The sequence below is a fragment of the Rosa chinensis genome, chromosome 2, assembly GCF_002994745.2.
Source record: "Rosa chinensis cultivar Old Blush chromosome 2, RchiOBHm-V2, whole genome shotgun sequence".
Classification (NCBI taxonomy): Eukaryota; Viridiplantae; Streptophyta; class Magnoliopsida; order Rosales; family Rosaceae; genus Rosa; species Rosa chinensis.
The window spans coordinates 42,114,596-42,117,816 of NC_037089.1; the positions used below are offsets into that span (position 1 = coordinate 42,114,596).

Here is a 3,221-nt window from a genome sequence, read left to right on the forward strand (position 1 = left end):
TCTTGTTGTCTTGTTGAGTTGTTGATGACAATCATGAGATTAAGTTTGATTGTTTGGACTGCTCTGTTTTGGTCCTTTTGGACAGTTTCTGTGAGTGTTTCGGTCCTTTTTATTCTGATGGTAATTCAATTTGTTGGGTTGCAGTGAGGCAGATGTGTATCTATTCGGTGGTTGCATTAAGTCGTGGAAAAACCTCTTTTTTGTGAGACCTGATGCTATGTTTAATGGGAAGAAACCGATCAGGTTGTTTCAGATTTGTGTGTGCATTTTTGGCTTTGATATTGAATTTTTTGAAAGTTTCAGAGTTGGATTTGAATCTTGAGTACAAGCCAGATGTCAGGGAAGACTTAGAGGCTGTGGGGAAGAAACTTGAAGAATGCACCGAAAGGTGTTCGTGAAAATGCCCCAGAGAAAAGCTCATAAGGTGATTGTAAAAGGATTATCAACTTGCTAGATTTGAGCTCAAAATTGGAGATTCAGTTACTATGCAGGGTATCTGAAATCTTGCGATAGCTCTATTGATCTTGTTAATGTCCTGAAGCATGAGATTCAAGATGGGCAACTGAGCTTTAGAGGAAAAAGGGTACTTAAGGTATGTCTATTGTATACAAATTTTATTACATTCTCATTCCAGGAAGTTTGTGATTTCTATAAGCTTCATCATTCTGGTGCTATTCTGTTATTAAGCTTCCTTTTGTTGATTGTTTATTGGTTGATTGGTATTTAATATATGCACTTGCTGATTCTTTCAGTTGGGTTGTAGCTATCGCCTTCGAGGAATTTTTGCTCGTTTGAAGGTATTTAAGTCCCCAAGTACCCATCATGCCTCTGGATCCTAACCTATAATGAGTCTTGATGAGTGATAATTAACAAGGTTCTAAAAATCGGCCCACGCGGCCGCCTAGGCTCTAGGCGCCACCACCCAGTTCCGATTTTGGCCTAGTCGAGCAAGCTAGGCGCTGGGCAGAAAGTCGGCCGCCTAGGCATTGCTGGGCGGTCCTGGGCGGGTCGGCGACTAGGCGTTTCAGTCCCTTTTTTTTTATTTTTTTTTATTTGAACTCTTCATACTTAATCCCAATTTACCCAAATCGAAGATAGGGTTCTGGGTGTGATGAAGGTCGTTTCTCCTCTCTCTTTCTGCGACACGGTTGCACGGGCCATCTATTATCAGCCTTTCTCCGAATCCGAGTCGCCGGTGACGCCGTGACAACAGTGACATTGCTGATTTGCTGCCTTGCTGGTAAGTCGAACTTCTGGGTTTTAGAACATTCAATCGAATTTCTGGCTTTCATGAATCATGATTCTCACAATCTCACAAACTCTTTCTGGGTTTTCACTTTCCAGTCAAAGGCGCCGGCTCTTCACTCTTGGTTTGCTTGCTTTGACTCCTCTTCAAGCTGTCAAGCAACAAAGCAGAAGACTTGGTTCAATTTCTGGGTTCTTCAAGCTCAGTGAGTCTCTGAATCTCTTGTTAAGTTACTGGGCTTTGGTATTTCTGATTCTTGGAGCTATTTGGCTATTTTGACTAGTATATAGAACCGTTGTTTAAAAATCATATCTATTGCTAACATTGTATTTTAGATTTTCAATTGGTCTTGGTTTTCGATTATTGTGTGGATCAAGTTTAGTTCAATATGTCTCTTCTATTTTATGTGTATATTGGAATTTTTTGCTCTTAATTGATTTCTCCTATAGACATTTTATTGTTTTTACGAGTTTGCTCAATGCCTTGGTTCTTAAGTTTGAGGCTTCTCGTTTATGTCTAGATTCTAGGAAAGAAATTGATGGTTTGATATGATTTTTGCTGTCTCAGACACAGAGAAGTTCTATACTGAAGTCCAGGAAATTATACTTTTTAGGTACAATAAAACTTTTGATTGGGCTTTGAAAGCAAAAATGATGGGAAAGAAAGCAACAGAAGCTGCTCGGGTCTTTGTTGAAGACACTGGACTTAGTGACTCTTACTGCTTAGGACTTTCTGGTTGAAAGAGAGGCAATGTTGTAGAAATTGTTTCCAACAAGTGAGCTGATGCCAGGTACCATTAGTATATGCAAATAGAGATATTAGCACACTTATGCCCTTTTAATAGTCTACTCTTCAAACTTCATAATAAGCTGAACTGTTTCTCATTCGTAAGTGTCTGATTCTTTGATTGTTGAAGACGTTGTTGGGCTTTGGTGTTTATGATTCTTGAAGCTGTTTGGCTGTTTTGACTTGTGTTTCTCAATCATAAGTTTCTGATTCTTTGATTGTTGAAGACATTATTTAAATACTTTTGGACTGTTTTGTGTTAGTCCTCCTGGAGTTTGGAACTTTGCTCGTTTGCTACTGATACGCCCAAAATAGACGCTCAATTTAACCTTGCAATGATGTAGTCGTCAGTAGTAAAGGATAAGCAAGGATCGTTCGATGCCAGAGATTGAGGGTAACTATATTAATCACACAAAAGAAAACAAAACTAAACTAAACTAACAAATAAAAAAGAATAACAAAATCTGAACTAAACCAAAGAAAACGTCAAACAACAAAAAGAAAAGAGAGAAAGATGGAGGGACAAAGAGGAGGATTGCAGAGGCGTTGCAATCCTGAAATACACTAAACTGGGGTTTTTGGGTTTTTAACAAAAATAAACAGAAAATAAAGAAAAGAATACAATTTTGAATTTAAGGTTTGAAAGATATGGATGAAGATGTTAGGAACTCGGAAATCCACCACCAAAATATGCTTGAGACAAATTTATCATCCTAGTTTCAATTACTAAGTCGTGAAAAAGGTTTCAATCAAGAACAAACCATGAACGCATGCATAAGTCCTTATTACTTCCCTAGATTACTTAAGCAAGATGAACGCACCATTACTAAGCCTTTAGAATAAATAATCAAGGTATAGAACGCTATCCTATCAACAATTCATTCTAAGCATTAATCACATGTGGAAGTTTGATTGAACAAGTATGCAAAACTAGTGTGGAACGCCTACCTAGCATGCAATCCTTTTTATTTGGTTTCACCTATTGTCCTATAGGTTTTACTACCATTGAAACAAGCATTATTAACCGTTTAGGAGATTAAAATACCTATTTCTAGCCCCACTCACATGATCATAATATTTTATGTGCGCATTCATAAAATATAAACATGCAAGAGTTATCTATAAACCAAAACCAAATAAACAATTTCACCACAAAGCAATCACGAAACTAGGAATCAAAATATTGTCA

At 37.5% G+C, this 3,221-nt stretch overlaps 1 long non-coding RNA gene across 1 annotated transcript; it reads left to right on the top strand.

Annotated features, from left to right (window-relative positions):
• Positions 1-298: 298 nt before the first annotated feature.
• On the top strand, positions 299-572 carry LOC121051522. Its single transcript, XR_005805965.1, has 2 exons — positions 299-424; positions 481-572. It is a non-coding gene; the product is annotated as an uncharacterized LOC121051522 (long non-coding RNA).
• Positions 573-3,221: the final 2,649 nt, after the last annotated feature.